Below are 20,533 nucleotides of genomic sequence, written 5' to 3' on the forward strand. Positions count from 1 at the left end.
AACCTAGCAGTTCGAAAACATGCAAATGTGAGTAGATCAATAGGTACCATTCAGGCGGGAAGGTAATGGCACTCCATGCAGTCATGCCGGCCACAAGATCTTGGAGATGTCTATGGACAACGCTGGCTCTTCGGCTTAGAAATGGAGATGGGCACCAACCTCCAGAGTCGGTCATGACTGGACTTAACGTCAGGGGAAACCTTTACCTTTACCTTTTATTAAAAATAAACTTTTTTTAAAATGCAGTTATCTGATAATTTATTTGCATTTGATAATTTCAGAATGGTAGTCAAGTCAGCTTTCCTTACGAGACAGAAAGAAAGATTCCTGGAATTGTGTTCATGTATTGTGGAGAAAACAAATGAGGTAACTCTTCCCCCCTTTTCTGTTTTCACCCTCTCCCCCCAACTTGTTGTTGTTGCCTTTTGTTTCAAAGAGTTTCCTTCCCCAAACAAAAGAATCAGATTTCAAACTGTGGTTTTGAAAATGTGTACAATGCCAAAAGAGATTTGATAGGGCTGATTTCAGAGATTTGTGTGTGCGCATGTATTGTTTCTATTAAAGAGATTACAGAACAAATTCTGCTGGGAGAAAAATGATGATAGAGTTGTCAACACATGGAATCAAGTCATGTTATAACATCAAGAACAAAAATAACAACAACCTAACTGAACACAGTGGGAGTTATTTCTAAGTAAACATGCTGCTAGTTTGATGCCTTTCAAGCTCACTGCAATAAAATGGAGCACTCACGTAACTGTTCCTCCACCATCCTCTTAAACTCAGCTTTAACTCTAAAGAAAGATGCGGACTTCATCATCACATCTATGTATGCCAAAAGACTTTTAACATCCATGCCTAGTGAAGATGCCTGCAAGATTTGACAGCTTGCATAACATATTTTGTGCCATTTTATTGACCTAATAACGTTATCATAACTATGTGTGTGGTTTTGGATTTTAAAAAATGTTGGATTTTTTTGTATTTGCTGCATGGCCCACACAGCAACCTCAGAATATGCTTCTTCTGGATTGTAGCCAAAGTGTGCCAGTAAAATTTCATTGATTTAATGAGCCCGGAAAACTCATAGCTACCCAATGAGGGTTTTATTCCATCTATACGATATTTTTTTTCTATTTTAGATACATTATTTCCTGTTTTAAAGTCAAATGCACATCAAGCAACCCCTTCTATCTCTCCCCTCTCTCATTTTTCTTATCTTCAACTCTCTTGAAGTACATGAAATCTAGAGATATTCACTTAGATCGGGTGTAGAATTAATGCAGTTTGACACCACTGCAATAGCTCAATGTTATGGAATAGTGGCAGGTTCTAGTTGTATCTTAGCCTTTTCTGCCAAAGACTGCTGCTGTTTTACCAAACTATAACTCCCATGGGGGCAACCTGCTACCGAGCACAATTCAGCCTATAAAGCCCTAAACCAGTGGTTCTCAACCTGGGGTCCCCAGATGTTTTTGGCCTGCAACTCCCAGAAATCCCAGCCAGTTTACCATCTGTTAGGATTTCTGGGAGTTGAAGGCCAAAAACATCTGAGGACCCCAGGTTGAGAACCACTGCCCTAAATGGTTCTGGCCCAGTTTACCTGTCTGAAAGTGTCTCCCTCTATGAACCTTCTCAGAGATTAAGATTGTCTGAGTGGCCCTGTTCTCGGTCCCACCTCCTTCGATTTGTTGGGACAAGAGACAAGGCCTTTTCAGTGGTGGCCCCTCAACTATGGAACTCCCTTCCCAGTCAGATTAGATCAGCTTCTTATCTCCCAACCTCAAGAAAAAACTCAAGATGTAGCTTTGCGATTAAACTTTTGACAAGAAATTGAAGCAGTGCAATATGTGACTATGAATCAATGTGACTGACAAATGGATCGGCCCTGGATTATGTTTTGGATGATGCGATTTTAACTGATGTTTTTTAATTCATGTTTTAATTATTGGTTTTAATCGTGATTGTTTATTTGATATATGTGTGTATGGCATCAAATTGCTGCCTGTTGTAAGGCCACCTTGACTCCCCTCCGGGGTTGAGAAAGGTGGGATAAAAATATGGTAAATAAATAAAACTTGCATACTTATACAGCGTAGATGCATCCTGACATGGATAATTTCTGCTGGGTTGGGCCATTTTAAAGTCTAGTCAAATCTCCTGGGGTCATGCTTTTTTGTTTTTCCTTTTTTAAAAAACCCATAAAACAGCTACATTTATACATGAATTAGCTAGAACTAATTGAAATTAATTCTTTATGGAATATTACGACATTCATTGAAATTTCTACTGCTCATTGTTGACAAATAAAACCCTCGCCCAATCTTAATTATTATTGAATTTATACTTAGCCATACATGAAGTACAAATACACTTACATTGATGTTAACTTGTAAACAATTGACTATGATGTTGACTATGGATGTTGAACTAATTTGACTAGGATATTGATTGTGACATTGACCACCCCATTGATGATAATGTATTCCGTTCCTTTCCCCATCAGCTATATTTTAGTTAGCGGTTTGTCACTGAACTTCTTTGCCAAGCTGCAATCTCACTTAGGCCCCCTCTACACTGACATATAACCCAGATGATCAAATCTGATAATAGGAGCCCTCGGTGGCGTAGTGGATTAAAGCCTCGTGACTTGAAGGTTGGGTTGCTGACCTGAAGGCTGCCAGATTCGAATCCCACCCAGGGAGAGCGCAGATGAGCTCCCTCTATCAGCTCCAGCTCCATGCGGGGACATGAGATAAGCCTCCCACAAGAATGGTAAAAACATCAAAACATCCGGGTGTCCCCTGGGCAAAGTCCTTACAGATGGCCAATTCTCTCACTCCAGAAGCGACTCAAGTTGCTCCTGACACAAAAAAACCTGATAATCCACATTATCTGCTTTGAACTGGGTTATATGAGTCTATGTTACCATATAATCCAGTTCAAAACAGGTAATCTGGATTTTATATGGCAGTGTAAATGGGATCGGAGATTCTTCTTTTGATGATCTTAAATTCACTTGCTGGTGGAAGATGGGTGGGAACATCATTCCCTCTGCATCACGATAGGAAGCTGAATGGATCTCCTTCACCCAATCCAGATGCTGGCTATAAAGGTAAGCTGGGCTGGCATTTATGTAGGTTTACCTGTTCTTATTGGTTTAATGTCTGGTTAGTTCACTGTTTCAGAACTATATATTAAATTGATGTTCCGCTTAAATACACTAAGGCACCAAATTCTTGAAAGCTAAGCAGAGTCAGTCCTGGTTGGTACTTGACGGAAGAGTACCAACAAATAGTATGTCAAAATGCCAGGTGTTGTGGGATATATGCAGTATTTCAGAGGAAGGAATTGGCAAACCACATCTGGATGTTTCTTACCTTAAATGACTATGAAATTCATGGGGTTACCATACATTGACATGCAACATACACACATAAAGTCTCACTGGATACAGATCCATACTTGCAATATTGAGTACTTGAAATTATTTTCTTAATACCCAAATAATAATTTCAGAACATGTTTACACTGAATACTTGTAATTATTTTCTTAGTAATTTCAGGACGTGCAACACAGCTTATGAGGGGTTGATAGAATAACGAAAGATTTGAGATGTCTGTAGCATCAAGTCATTTTGCAGGTTAAAGTTCTCAGTCAGCTTTACCTGTATTTTGTGTTAGTTCTTATTCCTTTCCCTATTAGTTAAGGACAAAAAAATGCCCGATTATTTTTAAGTTAAAGGTTTCCCCTGACATTACGTCTAGTCATGTGCGCCTCTGGGAGTTGGTGCTCATCTCCATTTCTAAGCCAAAGAGCCAGGGTTGTCCGTAGACACTTCCAAGGTCATGTGGCCGGCATGACTGCATGGAGCGCCATTACCTTCCCGCAGAATCGGTTCCTATCGATCTACTCACATTTGCATGTTTTCGAACTGCTAGGATGGCAGAAGCTGGAGCTAACAGTGGGAGCTCACTTGCTTCCCGGATTTGAACTGTTAACCTTTCAGTCAGCAAGTTCAGCAGCTCAGCAATTTAACCCGCTGTGCCATGGGGGCTCTTCGATCATCTTTAGTTAACACTAAATGAAAACCTAGCTGTATATAATGCATTTTGGAGTAACTTAACCTGCTTTCTTATTGTGTGGCCAAGTGTAAACTGTCTTTGTTATCTGACATGGGAATGTAACACAGTACAAGTATTTGGGGAAGATACCGTCTGTCACTTGTCCCTGTTTGTCAGGAATCAATTGTCTGTTATCAAGTGCCAGACCAAAGTCTACAGAATAAGGAACATTTGGCATAGTAAAAGTGCTGTTCATAAACAGGTAGGCAATACTGCTTGTTAATCTCATTGTATATGTGTGTTTTAAATTGACCAATTACTGTGTATACTTGTGTATAAGGTGACAGCATGTATATGTTGAGGGCAAGTTTGGGGGTCAAAAGTATGGATTTTATTATGACCCATGGTTAAATTGAGGGTCATACCACTAAGGGTCTTTCTTCACTGCCATATAATCTAGATTATCTGCTTTGAACTGCCAGATAATCCAGTTCAAAGCAGATAATCTGGATTTTATACAGTTGTATAGAAGGGGCCTAAGAGGAGAAAGCACTAGCACTGACCCAAGGGGTCATCTATCTGTGGCCCTATGATTTGCATTGTCTTGCTCACGCATTCAAAAAAGGTTTTTGCCACGTTATTCAGCAAAGGGGATGTTTTCTTTTTAGATAAATATTAAGATATAAAGTACTAACTCTTATAAAAAAAAGGAACCATCCCCTTATCTCAAGGGTCCTCAAACTTTTTAAGTGGAGGGCCGGTTCATCGTCCCTCAGATTGTTGAGGGGCCGGATTATCATTTGGAAAAAAAAAAGAACAAATTCCTATGCACACTGCACATGTCTTATTTGTAGTGCAAAAAAAACCACCCAACAACAATTATTTATTTATTTATTTGCTACATTTATACTCCACCCTTTTTCACCCCAAAGGAGACTCAGAGCGGCTTACAAGTTGTATGTACATACAATATATTATGTTATTAGCATAGCACAATATTAGCATTATATATTACTATACTGTACTATACCACTATACTATAATATTATTAGTAATATTACATTTAATATATAATATATAATTAATATTACTATATTATACAATATTATTACATTGCATTATTATTATTATTATTATTATTATTATTATTATTATTATTATTATTATTATTAGCCACACTGAGTCCCCTGTACTGTAATAAATAAATAAATATTATATTGTATTACATTATAATATTATTATCAATATTATATGTATACAAAATATATTATATTATTACTATAGTACAATATTAGTAAATGAATGAACAATACAATATTTAAAAATAAAAACAATTTTAACCAACATAAACCTATCAGGATTTAAATGGGCTTCTGCCCAATGAGATAGTCAAGTTAAGTAGGATTGTTGTTTTTGTGTGCCTTCAAGTTATTTCAGACTTTGGGCGAGCCTAAGTCTAAAACTGAGGGCGGGGCCAGGTCACTGACCTTGGAGGGCCGCATCCGGCCCCCGGGCCTTAGTTTGGGGACCCCTGCCTTATCTGAATAGGTAAAGGTAAAGGTTTCCCCTGACGTTAAGTCCAATCGTGACCAACTCTGGGGGTTGGTGCTCATCTCCATTTCTAAGCTGAAGAGCTGGCGTTGTCTGTAGACACTTCCAAGGTCATGTGGCCGGCATGACTGCATGGAGCGCCGATACCTTCCTCCAGAGCGGTACCTATTGATCTACTCACATTAGCATGTTTTCGAACTGCTAGGTTGGCAGGAGTTGGGGCTAACACCAGGCGCTCATTCGTCTCCCGGGATTTGAACCTGGCACCTTTTGGTCCGCAAGTTCAGCAGCTCAGCGCTTTAACACACTGTGCCACCAGTGTGTTAAATCTATCTATCTGAATAGATTGACAAAATGCAAGCATTTGAGGGAAAGTGACAGAGGGTTGCCACTACCTTCCTACCCAGGCATTCAGAAAAGCTATTCTAAGGTTATTCTGGGAAGCTCTTGCCTACTCAAAAAAGGGGATGGGTTCTTTTTTATTAGAGTTATGGCACAACACTTACACTGATCCATGGATACATAGACCCAGATTTGTGGGTTGATATTTTTGACCAGAATTTCTAGACTTATGCATGAGTATACACAATATGTGAGAGGTATACATGGGCACACATCTGATGTGAGAAATGCAACAATTCAACTTTTTAGTCACTTTGATGGCTTCTCTATATAGTAATGTAACAGGCTCTTTATTGGATGTGGATATTATGGAACTGCCCAGTTCTAATTCCTACAGGCTTAAGTCCATTTACAGGACACATATCTGCAACAAAATTCCTATTGTCAAGTTTATTTATATGGATTAAAATCTATTTCTGTTTGATTTATGGTGTCCCATAGAAAACATATGAAGGTGTTTTCTTTGTTCAGATGGGTAGCCATTTTTTTCTCTCGGGGGCTGAGAGAATGTGACTTGATAAAAGTTACCTAGTGGGTTTCCATGACCAAGTGGGAATTCGAACCCTGACCTCCAGCCATGTGTCCAGTAAGGCCTCTTCTACACTGCCATATAAAATCCAGATTATCTGCTTTGAACTGCATTATATGGCAGTGTAGACTCATATTATCCAGTTCAAAGCAGAGAATGTGTATTATCTGATATGATAATCTGGATTATATGGCAATGGAGAAAAGGCCTTAGTCCTGCAGTATATGCAGGGGACTAATAATAATAATAATAAACTTTATTTATACCCCGTTGTCAGGACCCAGACTGCAGAGCACCAATAACCATACACAGAGGCCAGAATCTATCTAATATCTTTATTGAAGTAATATATAAAGTTGATAAAAACAAGTGTAGGAAATAGTCCAGAAGTAGACCTTTCAGGAAAGGTCAAAATTAGTCCAAAGAAACAATGTCCAATATGAAATATTAAGGTCCAAAGTTGTAATCCAGTAACCGAAACACTCACTTTGCCAAGCAAAGTGAGGGGAGATGACAAGGTCCTTTAGTCCATGAAACTTAAGCAAGGCTAGGAAGTAAACTTGATTCTTGGAACACTAGGCTTATTTCAAGGCAACAAGAAACGTGGAGCAAGAACAGGATCCATGGTAAATTCATGGTGAGGTCCGGAAAGCAAGGCAAGGTCCGTGGAGCAAGACAAGGTCCTGGGAAGCAAGGCAAGGCTGGAAACGGGAACAAAGGGCTTGGACGCGGGAGTAGCGCAGTCCACACACAACCTACTCCCGAAGCTGACGAATTGACTCCGCAAGGTTCCTACGCGGGCAAAACACCTAAATAGGGTCTCGTTTTCCCGCCAAAGAACAATTCTCTGGGGAACCAGAACCGAAAGCCATTCTCTGTGTCCAGATGCATGACTCCCTAAAGTTTCCCATGGGAAGCAGGCTTAATCAGCTGAATGCCTGGCAGCAATCCTAGCGCTCCTGCGAGACGCCTCCTGAGCGCCTTTCTGTTGTTTATAATAATCACGGCGAGAAAATGGGGGAGATTTCTGCTCAAGGCTTGTTTGGCAGACTTCTGGAAGGCAAATCTCCTGCAGGTGCAAGGGTTCCAATTCTGGCTGAACAAGCTCCAATTCTGGCTGAAACGGTGGGAAACCTAAGTTTTCCTCTTCATCTGTCACAACAGTGCTAGGAACGGGACTACATGGCCCATGAGTCATCACACCCGTCACCATCTCCCCAACGGGGACTCGGGGCGGCTTACATGGGGCCATGCCCAGAACAATACAATATAACAAAATATAATAGAACAACAAATCATAGCACATTAAACAACACAATAGAATAAAATATACACTACATTAAACAAGATCAAAGAACAATAAAACCAAGGGCGGGCCACATGAACACTAGATTAAAACTCGAGGTGAGAAAGGAAGTAGGAGTAAAAACCACAGAGGACAGAGTCATAAAGTGGCGGTGTAATCTGGAGGACAATATTGAAGGAGAGCAGCAAAAGGGATGTATGTAGTGATTACTCTCCAAAGGCACAACGGAAGAGCCATGTTTTCAGCTCTTTCTTAAAGGCTGCTAATGTGGGGGCTTGCCTAATCTCACCGGGCAGTGAGTTCCACAATCGGGGGGCCACAGCAGAGAAGGCCCTCTCCCTTGTTCTCACAAGGCGGGCCTGAGATATTGGCAGTGGTGACTACAATCCAGGGCTATTATAAAATGCTCCCTGCTTTTGACGGACAATCTGTTTCTATTACAATGTGTTTGTGTGTCAGTAAAGCACCAGGGGGCCCTGGTGGCACAGTGTGTTAAAGCGCTGAGCTGCTGAACTTGCAGACCAAAAGGTGCCAGGTTCAAATCCCGGGAGCGGAGTGAGCGCTTGCTGTTAGCCCCAGCTCCTGCCAACCTAGCAGTTCAAAAACATGCAAATGTGAGTAGATCAATAGGTACCGCTCCGGCGGGAAGGTAACAGCGTGCCATGCAGTCATGCCGGCCACATGACCTTGGAGGTGTCTACGGACAATGCCGGCTCTTCAGCTTACAAATGGAGATGAGCACCAACCCCCAGGGGAAAACCTTTACCTTTACCTTTAAAGCAACAAAACGTGCAGAAAAAAATTGCATATTTGAAAAGTGTTTTGTTTACAAAGCCCTCCAACCTGTCCTACGGATACTGTAAACTAAAATGCAGGACTGTTGTACACCATTCTTACAATCCAAATTACAATGTAGGGTTAAAGAAATGGATAAGCCCTTCCAGCTGCTTTGCTCTTTCAGCTTCAGCCCAAACTACACCAGAATAGTAATAGTATCCGTTTATCAATGCAGTTATATTGCCTTCAGGAGCCTCCGGTGGCGCAGTGGGTTAAACCGCTGAGCTGCTGAACTTGCTGAACGAAAGGTTAGCAGTTCAAATCCGGGGAGTGTCAGCTCCAGCTTCTGCCAACCTAGCAGTTCGAAAATATGTAACTGTGAGTAGATCAATAGCTCTGGCTGGAAGGTAACAGCGCTCCATGCAGTCATGCAAGCCACATGGCCTTGGAGGTGCCCATGGAGAACACTGGCTCTTTGGCTTAGAAATGGAGATGAGCACCAACCCCCCGAGTCGGACACAACTAGACTTAATTTCAGGGGAAAACCTTTACCTTTATATTGCCTTCAAAATCTGTGCCGCAATATTCATTGTGAATTGTGCGTCCAAAACTTTCATAAGTAATTCTCACACAGCTTTAGCCCCTTTACAAAATGCAGAACAGAAAATAGACTGTAGATTATTCCAGATTTGCATTACTAGGATTAAAAACTCCAACTCAATGTTTTAATAACTTATTTGAATGAGGAAGCTATCAGCTCCTTGCTGCTAGCTTTGGGAATTGGGAGATATACTTGTGCCCAGGTTTATTAGATTTCTTCATCAGCATCTGTGGGCACCTTTTAGTAGCGTATTTTAAAATTGCTTCTCATGCTAAGTCAAGAAATTATCCACAGAATGAGATGGTTCATTCTGCACTCTATTTCTTTGTGTCTTTTCTTCCTTTTCTCTTTCCAGCCACTTCATTCCACTTTCCTTCCCACTCATTTGTCAGGATCCCCCCCTTACATTTCTTGGTATCCTGGAATGGCTGTTCCCTTCCTGTTTTACCAAATAGTTAAATATTTTCATTTTTCCCAGGTATGTCATCAGGCTCAGGAATTTCTCTTGAGTTTGCCATCAATTCCCTGTCATGTTGCCATTTTAGCTGTATAGATTAGTGGGCACTATTTTCCGAGATTTGGGAATAGATGAGGGTCAAACTAGAATCTTAAAATCATATTTTTACCATGTTTTTAGAAAGGGTGCCCTTTAAATGATGAGAGACAACTGTTTGTCATAGCACATGGTCTTTTTAATATTGTATCTTGCATTCAGTGGATTTTACTTTATGATTGGTCCCTGAAAAGTAAACACAAGCTTGATTGAAGAGCCATGCATCTCTTAGGAAAACTTGTACTGATAAGAAAAGTGCATATGCCTATGTATGTGTGTGAGAAATCTTAAACATTGCCAAAAAGTTTAGTTTGAACAGCAGACTTTAGGAAAATGCCATATTTCACCACGTACTAGTAGTCAGTGCGGTATAATTGTTGCACCTCCTCTTTTTGGGCCCTGAAATAAATTTTTTCCTTTCCTTGTGTAATTGTGGCAAGTAGTTTTAAACCAAACAAAAACAAACTATAGCTCTTCTCAAAGACAGTTTAAACAAGCACAGAGCTTTCTCTCCCTCCTCTTCACCTTGTAGGTACAGTGAATGCAAGGCACCATTTTATTTCTTCACATAATATTCGCACCCTGTCTTCCAAAAAAAAAAAGGGATAAAAAGAGAGACTATTAAGCGATAAAATGTGGTAGTTGTACAGAAGCCTGTTAATTTCATTTTTCTTCATGGTCGAATCTTGTTTTTTTGTGTTTTATTTGTGTGTTTTTGTAAAACTGTATACTGTATGCTGGTTTTATATCTGTAAGCCGCCCCGAGTCCCTCTGGGGAGATGGTGGCGGGGTACAAAAATAAAATAATAATAATAATAATAATAATAATTATTATTATTATTATTATTGTTTCATCCTCTTCCTCATTGCCTACCAATTACATGGCTATCAAGGAAAATCAAGACATTTCTGCAAAGTGGCCTTATTTCTGACCAGTTGATTAGCATTCTGAGTAACTAATGCAGCTTATTCTTTTTCTAAAATTCATCCTAGACCATGAGGTAATGGAAGCATATCCAAATAATGGCTGCACAAAAAGAGTAAGTATCACTTGAAGCACAATTTCCCTACTCTTCTTCCTATCCTGAAGAGTTGTCCTTATTATCCAAAGAGCTTTCTTAGAAATCCTGCGGTTAAGATCTACACATTATAGAAATCCACTTTGAAATATGGAATTTCCTTCTCTCTCCTGGTGTGGAAAGATACAGCATATTTTTAGCACTTGGCCCTAAATCAAGAACCATCTGCAGGTGCCCTACCTCTATCATAAACATATATGAGGCCTGTATTACTTTAATTCTTATGGCTATGGAGCATGATTTAATATAATAGTGCCATATTAATTAAATGAAATACCCAGCTTGACAGAACTGGAAGGTAAGGGCACTAGCAGATCTGGTCGTCATGAATAATTTAGCTAAACTGGCTACTGCAGAGGCTTTGAAATGTCTTTTTTTTTGCAAAAAGATGAGATTCAATCTTGTGTCAGGAGACACACTCAACCAATTAAGTTAATCAACAACCTGATGCTTCTTGAGTGACTGACTCCATGTGAGGAGTCCTGTTTTCTTAGGAGGTTTACTTATTTGTCTTAGCAACATGTAGAGTTGCTACATTAGCTTTATAGAGGGCAGCCTTGAACCTGAAGAGTGGTCAGAAATAAGAATGTCAGTTCAGGATCATCCCAGGCCTTGAGATATCCAGTTTGGTGTCATCTGCAAACTTGATGATTGTGCCTTTATTAACGACTTAGATGAAAGGTTAGAAAGCACAATCATCAAGTTTGCAGAAGACACCAAACTGGGAGGAATAGCGAACACTCCAGAAGACAGGAGCAGAATTCAAAACGATCTTGACAGACTGGAGAGATGGGCTGAAACTAACAAAATGAATTTCAACAGGGACAAATGCAAGATACTTCACTTCGGCAGAAAAATGGAATGCAAAGATACAGAATGGGGGACTCCTGGCTCAACAGCAGTACGTGTGAATAAAACCTTGGAGTCCTCGTGGACAACAAGTTAAACATGAGCCAACAATGTGATGCTGCAGCTAAAAAAGCCAACAGCATTCTGGCCTGCATCAATAGGGGTATAGAGTCTAGATCCAGAGAAGTCATGCTCCCCCTCTATTCTGCCTTGGTCAGACCACAGAATACTGTGTCCAATTCTGAGCCAATACTGTGTCCAATTGAAGGGTGATGTTGACAAGCTGGAAAGCATCCAGAAGAGGGCAACTAAAATGATCAAGGGTCTGGAGAACAAGCCCTATGAGGAGCGGCTTAAAGAACTGGAGATGTTTAGCCTGCAGAAGAGAAGGCTGAGGGGAGACATGATAGCCATGTATAAATATGTGAGGGAAAGTCATAGGGAGGAGGGAGCAAGCTTGTTTTCTGCTGCCCTGCAGACTAGGACACGGAACAATGGCTTCAAACTACAGGAAAGGAGATTCCACCTGAACATCAGGAAGAACTTCCTCACTGTGAGAAGGGCTGTTCGACAGTGGAACTCTCTTCCCCGGACAGTGGTGGAGGCTCCTTCTTTGGAGGCTTTTAAGCAGAGGCTGGACGGCCATCTGTCGGGGGTGCTTTGAATGCGATTTCCTGCTTCTTAGCAGGGGGTTGGACTGGATGGCCCATGAGGTCTCTTCCAACTCTACGATTCTATGATTCTAGGACAAACTTAAGGCTCTTCTACATTAACCTAAAACCTGAGAGGAAGCAGCTTAAAATAACCCACTTCCTCTCATGTTTCATTCCGCAACCCAACTTAAACCCCAGGCTTTCCTGTGATGGATGGCTAGACGGCTTCCAGCCCCCACCCCCACCTCCCCCCAAACTTACTGGAGGGGGCTGCAGGCAGTGCAGTCCCCTCTGTACAGTACTCCTGATGCAAGAAGATGACATTAGGAGGTGGGGGGGGGGAAGAGGAAAATCCCTCTTCCTTCCCATCTTCTGGTGTGCCATTTTCTCACATCAAGAGTGGGCTGTACTGACTGTAGGCTCCTCCTGTAAGTTTTTTTTTGGGAGAAATGGGGGCTGGAGGAGAGAGGTGTATGCTCTCTTGCTTCTTTAGACTTTAGGAGCCCAAAGACCTGGAATAACTGTGGGGATTGATCCCCGGGACTGCAAAAGCAGTCCCTGGAGTCAATTTCCACAGGGCGCACACCTGGAAAGATCTCGACCTTACCTTAAGGTCGAGATCTTTCCAGGTGTTTAATTAATGTGGATTAAACTGGGAAAGCCCAGTTTAATCTGCATTAATTTGCTTTTACCTGAGGCATCGTTTGGACATCTCAGATAAAAAGCAGGACAAGTCCTGCATTTTGAGTCTGTCTGGAAATGTTGGGTTATCTAGCAATCATGCATGCATTTTCATTGTGGGATGGTTTATGTAGTTAGTTTTGTTTGTTGCTTAGTATCCTGAAGCCAAAGCTGCATTCCAGAGTTGATGGCACCATTTTAGGGGTTTTGCATGTGAAGTGGGAAACGGGAGTATACTTCCTGGAGACATACAGGAAGTTGCATACACCTTTAGAATTTGGGGTATATAAGGGGAGACTTCCTTTAGGTCTCTCATTCTTGATCCTGCCACACGGCCTGCTGCTACTTCTTGCTAAGAGATATACTTACTTAGGCAATCCCTCATAGTTCGAGGATGATGGTCCTCCATTTCTTGGAAGACGCCTGTACGTGATTTTTTTTTTTATGTGTGGAGGTTGGTGCATGGCCAGTCAACACACAGTCTTCACAGAGTGAGGTCCCAGCAGTGGTGTGATTAAGACAACGAGAGTGGCTTCTCAGTCTGTTGCAGCCTTCTTCTTGTAACATGTACCATGTTATCCTCCGCCTGCTCTGCCGTTGAGATCTTTGGGTCTTCGGATTGTGCTTGGTCTGGAACCTCCCCTGTGGCCACTCCTGGAAGTGTGTGACTCCCATGGTTGTGCCCTCAGGTTCATTGGAACACGCAAGCCCCCTCACCACGACAAGGTGCCAATCCATCGAGGGGGGCTAAGAGATATGTAGTATCCTGAATGAGATAGGCCCTGCATGATCCTGGCCTATGATATTTTGTATCCTGAACTATATTCTTTGGAACTAAGATGTTTTACCTGTATGACCATCATCATACAGGATTGTGAGTAAACATATGTTTACTATTTTACTTTTGGGGTCTCTGATGTTTATTTTATGCACATGACTCTTTAAAGAGAAAGGGAGGCTGGCTATTTTTGTTTTTCATACCTCTGCTCACAGAAACCCCTAGCCTTCTGTATTTTGCTACTCTGCACCAATATCTAACCATATTGGTATCATAATTCTAACAGGTTACGATCATATTTTCTAATAGGAAAGGCCCCTAGAGCTCATTAAGTGCTATGCCCTAAATTGAATATATAGTTACTTGTCAGATGTGGAATATATGATCACTCAGTGATTTAGAGATTCCTAGAGCTTTTAAGTAAAGAGATAATTATTTTTAACCATGAATTTGGAAGGTCTACTGTAGTTGCTCATAGCTTGTCATTCAAAAGAGACAAATGATCTCATCAGATACGGTGAATTTAGTGTCCTAGGACCCTTTTACCCCATCTAATGGACGGAGCCCGACACTGGACATCACACAATGTTCTGTGATATCTGGTGGAGGCCCCAACCCCAACCAGGGTGAAAGTGTTGCTGGATGCTTTCCTCCCAAAATGGGAGGCTTCCCTTGTTTCGCTGGCTCTAATAGAGCCAGTATGGGGCCTCTCTGCGAGGAAGTCGCTTTTCCCATGTGATGGGGAAAGTGTTGTGAAGAAAGAGCTGCTAAAGTCCAATGAAGTGGGGGGGGGGGGAGGGAGGGGGAGAGAGCGAGCATATTTTTCTGTTTGGAAATCAAGACACAAAATCATGCCTAAAAGTTGGGTTACTTTGAGTCTTTCGGGCTGTATGGCCATGTTGGGTTTCTCTCCTGATGTTTCGCTCGCATATATGGCAGGCATCCTCAGAGGTTGTGGGGTCTGTTGGAAACTAAGCAAGTGGGGTTTATATATCTGTGTACGGTCCAGGGTAGGAGAAAGAACTCTTGTCTGTTGGAGGCAGGTGCAGATATTGTAATTAATTAGTTTCCAACATGGCTCACAACCTCTGAGGATGCCTGCCACAGATGTGGGCGAAACATCAGGAGAGAAAGCTTCTGGAACATGGCCATACAGCCCAAAAGACTCAAAATAATCCAACTTTTAGACATGATTTTTGTCTTAAAGTGATTCTGGCCGTGAAAGCCTTTGACAATACATTGTCTAAAAGTTCTTAGATCAAAGTGAAATACAAGTATCGTTTCTTCTCACTTATTTAGAGAGAGTGGATAAGGAATAATTAATCTACTTGCTCCTACTCAACAGAGCAGAAGACAAGTCCGGGCACTATTTCAACTGGAAGGGAAGGAAGAAGCTAAAGGACTGGAGAGTTTCCCTCTAAATTACGCTTTAAATATGCTTGAAATTGTTTTAATGTTTAACTTAAGATAATTGTTTAATTGGTTTGTCTTAATTTGTGTACCAATTGGTTATTTTCATATATTTTCCATCTGTTTCTATTTGTTGTAAGCTAATTTGGATACTGTGTTGGGAGAAAAGACAGGATATTAACTAACTACATAACTAATTAACATCTGGAGAGCTATCCATTTCCCATCCTAATATGTTTCAAGGATTGTCCAGTCCAAGTCTAGTTTGAAGAAAAAGAAGCACAAGAAGGGAGAGCAAGAAGGGAACTTGATTGGAACCTGGTTATCATCAGCCTACACCTGGACATCAGATTGACTAAACACAGGTCTGGTCACAATTCTCACTACCATCTTGAGATGTAGTTTATTTCTATAAACATTCTAATTACAGTGTTCCCTCACTTATCGTGGGGTTAGGTTCCAGGACCACCGGCAATAAGTGAAAATCCGCAAAGTAGGGACACTATATTTATTTTAATCTTTATACATTATTTTAGTAGTTATACACTATTTTAAGTCTTTATCAACCAGTCATGTTTTGATAAATCACCTTCTCCACCTCCCGTTGCCGCTTGGTCTCCTTTTCTCTCCCTTTAGCTTCTTCCTCCTCCCTTCCTTAGGATGTAAATTGTAATTTTTTATGATTTATAATAGTCTTTTATAGTTTATTGAAAAACCGCGAAACAGCGAATCCGCAAAAAGTGAACCGCCAAGTAGTGAGGGAACACTGTATATTTAAACTTGTATCCGTACCGATAAAAAAAGCATATGAACATTTGTTGCCTCTTCCTCTGTTTTCTTCTTTTGGTAATGTGCAAGTGGCCACACTGGTTGAAAGTGAAGTCTATGGGGCAGAGCAAAGACTAGCCAGATACCCAAGGTTTGGAATATATATGCTTGCATCAGTCAACTTGAGACTTATAACTCTTTTTTAACTAGCTCTCCTACCCTGTGTTTACACGGGGTAAATATAACATATTCCCCTCAAATTCATTGCAAGTGGTCTACATGTCATACAATTTGTTTAAGCACAAAAGCACAGCTTCCAGGCATTAATCTCACAAGAAGCTTTCAGGTGGAACTCACTCCCGAGGGAGATTAGACAGGCCCCCACCCTCCTTGCCTTTCGAAAAAGCCTTAAAACCTGGCTTTTCCAGAGGGCCTTCGACGACTAATTTTTGGGGGTTGATTTGTCTGCCCATTTAATTTAATTAGAGAGTGTTCTGCCATGATTATTGATACCTTGCTGAGTACTTCTGCCTCAAAGCTACAGAAGCCCTCTATTTCGGCCTAGAACTGTTTTATCTCTTTGTTTTTAACATGTGATGTATGTATTGATTGTATGACTGCTTTTTATGTTTGATTCTACAATGTGTAATTTGTCACTGTTTTTATTATTGCTGTGAGCTGCCCCGAGTCCCCTCGGGGAGATGGGGCGGGATATAAGAATAAATTTATTATTATTATTATCAGGTGACCCCCAGTGTTTTGATATGTGGAAAGCTGGATTGGGCTGGATTCTGGGCACTCCAGTATTCACACATCAAAAAAGACCTTTCACTTTTTTGCCACCCAGAAGCAGCTCCCCAGCAGTGTTTTGCTGGCAACATCACTTCGGGTGATCACATAGCTAAGCGCCCTATTGTGACCTAAACAAAAGTGTAGTTGGCGTCAAGGTTCTGCTAGGGAGTTGCTTTTGGATGGAGAAAAACTGACAGTGGCAGCTTTCAGGGGGAAACAGAGTTGATGCCAATTCATGTGGACTGAAAGAGGGCTTTGGGGTACTTCCATGCCAGTATGTGTGGACTCCAGGGTGGTTCCGCAGGAGATTACTTGTGTAGGTGCAGCCTTGAAGCCCCTGGTGGTGCGGTGGGTTAAACCACTGAGCTGCTGAACTAACTGACCGAAACGTTGGTGGTTCAAATCAGGGGAGCGGAGTGAGCTCCCGCTATTAGCCCCAGCTTTTGCCAATCTAGCAGTTGGAAAACATGCAAATGTGAGTAGATAATAGATACCACTTTGGCAGGAAGGTAACGGCATTCCATGCAGTCATGCTGGCCACATGACCTTGGAGGCATCTACAGACAAAGCTGGCTCTTCGGCTTAGAAATGGAGATGAGCACCAACCCTCAGAGTCGGACACGACTGGACTTAATGTCTGGGGAAACCTTTACATTTAGTCTGCTTTTCTGCCATTTAGTGCTTGGGGGTTATAGAATCTCACAAATTTTCCTGAGCATTCAAGGAAAGGATAGGCTAAAAAAAATATCCAAAATTTAATTTAATTAAAATTTAATTAGCAAGGCCATCTGTTATTTTGGAGAGCTGGTCGTTACAGCCCCATAAAACTCTCCTGATAACAAATGTCTTTTTTTGAACACTGCAAGAAAATTAGCTGATCAGAAAAGCAGAAAGAAGCAGCATTTTTATAATGGGCTGCAGAAAGCACTGATGATTTCCTTCTTTCAAATTGTTTCCGCTAAGCTGCTGTTTTACAGTGTGCAATGTTAGATGAATTATTAAAGGGCTGCAAACACTTCAACTCACAGCTCATTCAATTAGTAGCTGTCTGCCTTTAAATGACATGTCAAAAAGTTGCTTGGAACAAGGTCGTTGGTTGCAGAAAGCAAATCTAATATTAAATGCTAAACATTTCTTTCCGTGCTTTTTCTTCAGTGCCTATTATCAGCTAAAGTGGACAATGTGGAAGAAATATGAACCTATATAAAACAACATTTAAGGTTTAACAGCATGAATAGAAAAGTAGCCACTGAGAACAGTTCGTTCAATTTATTCATTCATTCATATATACATACATAATACATATGTATGCATATCTCTCTCACTAAACTTATACTTTATAAAATATAATGAATAGATATGTATATAAAAGAGAAAGTTGGCATGGTAACATATTTAAAGCTTAAAAAATGCATATATATTATATTCTAGTAGTCCAGTAATAATATTTTAGAATAGTTAACCATTCGAATTTAGTAGCTAGTTACTTATGTTACATGCTGCTTAGGGTCCTTCCACACAGCCATATAACACAGAATATCAAGCCAGAAAATCCCACAATATCTGCTTTGAAATGGGTTATCTGAGTCCACCCTGTCATATATTCCAGTTCAGAGCAGAAAACGTGGGATTTTATTCAGCTGTGTGGAAGGGACCAGAGTCTACACTGCTATATAATCTATTTCAAAGCAGATAATCTGGATTTTATACAGCTGTGTACAAGGAGCCTGAGTCTCCTTGTAGAGAGAAAAAGTGGGGTGTAAATAAACATAATTTAAAAATAAATAAACATATAAAGTAGCCTAGAAGAATCTTCAAATGGAAGAAAAATTGCCTGTAGAAAAGGAGAGGATGCATTCAATATCCCAGTATGTATGTATGTATGAATGTCTGGGTTTTTTTTAAACAAAGGCCAGGATTTAAAAATGTGATTCTCCATCTAAAGCCATAGAGTTTGAAGTTTGTTCTGACATTGAAAAGCCTGTCCTGGAATTCACATGCCTTTGTGTCTTCAGCTCCAGCCTAAGAGGTAGTCAAATACCCTCCTAAACAAAGAGCAGTCTTTTGCTTGAACTAAATGAGAAGGGTCCTTTGGCTGAAGGCACTCTCTGTTTGGCCTTCCTGTTTACATCAGCCGAGAAATATGGAAGCTCCAGAATAGGGAGCTTGAAACTTCCCATAAACAGGGAATGCCTGAGCAGTTGACTGAGGACCTAATCACATGAGGCTTAGGCTCCATCGTAGGATGCTTCCAGAACAGAGCCCAATGGAGTCCATCCCATGATGCAGGGCTACTTCTGGCTGGGCTCCATCCAGGCTCTGCCCTGGAAGCATCCTAGGAGGAACAACAAGAACACAGAAGGCTTCCTGTGTTTTCATTAGGTAAGCTGTGGGAAGTGCAGGGGGAAGTCAGGCACTGTGTCACACCTCAGGCTAGTTTCACCTTGCTTAATACACCAGGCTTCACACAGGTTGAAGTCTTTTGTAGTTTATTAGAAAATAGAGAATAAACAGTTCTTAAAAAGCAAAGGTAAAGTTCCAAAAGATTGTTGCAAAACAAGGCTTCAAAGAATAATCCAAGAAATCATAAGGAATAAACAAGGTTTCATTAAGGCATGACAAAGTCCCATGAACATGAACATGAACACACAAAGGCTGCAAGATAATCCAGGAAAACGAGAGCTTGCTTCTTGGCTTGAGCGAGAAGTTGCTTTGACAAAGGTTTGTCTCCCAACACACTGTTTTAATACCCTTTGCATAGCATGAAAGCATTTCTTTGGCCTCTGTCCTCCTTCTTGTTCGCTATTCTAACACTCCTGCGAACCTTGAATTCCAAACGGCCAGCTCAATCTGAAGATTCCATTTCGTCAAGGCCAGCCAGCTTGTTAGCATCAATCTGCTGGCAGCTATCAGACTGAGAACTATCCTCCTTTTCTGAGTCAATTTGCATCTGACTAGTTTCAGTATCATCAACACCATTCCCTGCTGTGGGAAAGACTCCCTGTTCCTCATCTTCTATAACAGGAACACTCTGAACCTGAATTCCATAATTCCCATCAGAGTCATTTTGAACCTGAATCCCATAATCACCATCAGAGTCACTCTGAGATTCCAGCTGAGTCACAACACATTGACAGTTTCCCACGTGTGATGGGGAAGGGTGGATACGGGATGATGGATTCCCCTGATGCCTGATGGATTTGCCCTGTTGCCCCACAGATGCCCCCGCTGTCCCCCAGTTTGAGGAGCTCAATGTGATGAGGTCCTAAGGCCCCATCTACATTGCCATATAACGCAGATTCTGAATGCAGATTATTTGCATTGAATTAAATTATATGACAGTGTATATCCAGCCTGAGTAGGTCTACCACGTGCTCTGGCTGAATCTGCACTGCCATATAATCCAGGTTATCAAAGCAGATCATCCACATTTTCTGATTTGAATTGGATTATTTGAATGTATACTGTCATATAATCCAGTTCAAACCAGATAATCTAGATTTTATATGGCAGTGTAGATCCAGCCTCAGTCAACTATGCTTTTGGGCATTACCTCATTAATAAGCATATCGAAATGCAACAAAAACATCACTTACACTGGAAACACAATCAGTTTCTTAGGAGTAAGCCCCTTTCAAAAAAAGAGACTCACACTGGATCAGACTTTTAAGGGATTGCATAACTGGGCTCATTTCATGCATGATCTATATTATCCATATACCTTATAAATTTGATATGT

The 20,533-nt window shown here is 41.0% G+C and overlaps 1 long non-coding RNA gene across 1 annotated transcript; it reads left to right on the forward strand.

The window, feature by feature from the left end:
* Positions 1 to 273: 273 nt before the first annotated feature.
* LOC134293932 (uncharacterized) lies at positions 274 to 16,380 on the forward strand. Its single transcript, XR_010000893.1, has 3 exons — positions 274 to 366; positions 10,778 to 10,824; positions 15,170 to 16,380. It is a non-coding gene; the product is annotated as an uncharacterized LOC134293932 (long non-coding RNA).
* The last annotated feature ends 4,153 nt before the right edge of the window (positions 16,381 to 20,533 follow it).

This window comes from Anolis carolinensis, chromosome 1 (genome assembly GCF_035594765.1).
Source record: "Anolis carolinensis isolate JA03-04 chromosome 1, rAnoCar3.1.pri, whole genome shotgun sequence".
NCBI lineage: Eukaryota > Metazoa > Chordata > Lepidosauria > Squamata > Dactyloidae > Anolis > Anolis carolinensis.